We start from the raw sequence: 356 nt of genomic DNA on the forward strand, positions 1-356 counted from the left end.
CTCTGTGCCCACCCGCTGCGCTGACCTTGAGAGTTTCAGAGAAGGCGGGGCGAGGGGCATTCCTGCTGGGCCGGGGGTTTTCTCTCTTCTTCCACCTTTCGGATCTGGGTGGGCGCACTCCCATCTGTGCTGAATTCTGGAAATTTCCTGGGCGCAGACCCTAAGACCAGGGACCCGGGCAGCGTCCTGGGGAGGCAGGCGGGGGGCTGGTGCCGGGCAGTGCCCCTTGAAAACCCCTCGCTCTTCCATCAGGAGCTCCGGGGGGTCCTTGCGCATCCGAGGGCCTGAGGACTCACCTTACCTGGTTTTATTTCTACAAAACCATCAGGGGCGGCTGGCGGAGACCCCGCGGGAGG

The sequence above is a fragment of the Myotis brandtii genome, unplaced genomic scaffold (assembly GCF_000412655.1).
Source record: "Myotis brandtii unplaced genomic scaffold, ASM41265v1 scaffold55, whole genome shotgun sequence".
Taxonomy (NCBI): Eukaryota; Metazoa; Chordata; class Mammalia; order Chiroptera; family Vespertilionidae; genus Myotis; species Myotis brandtii.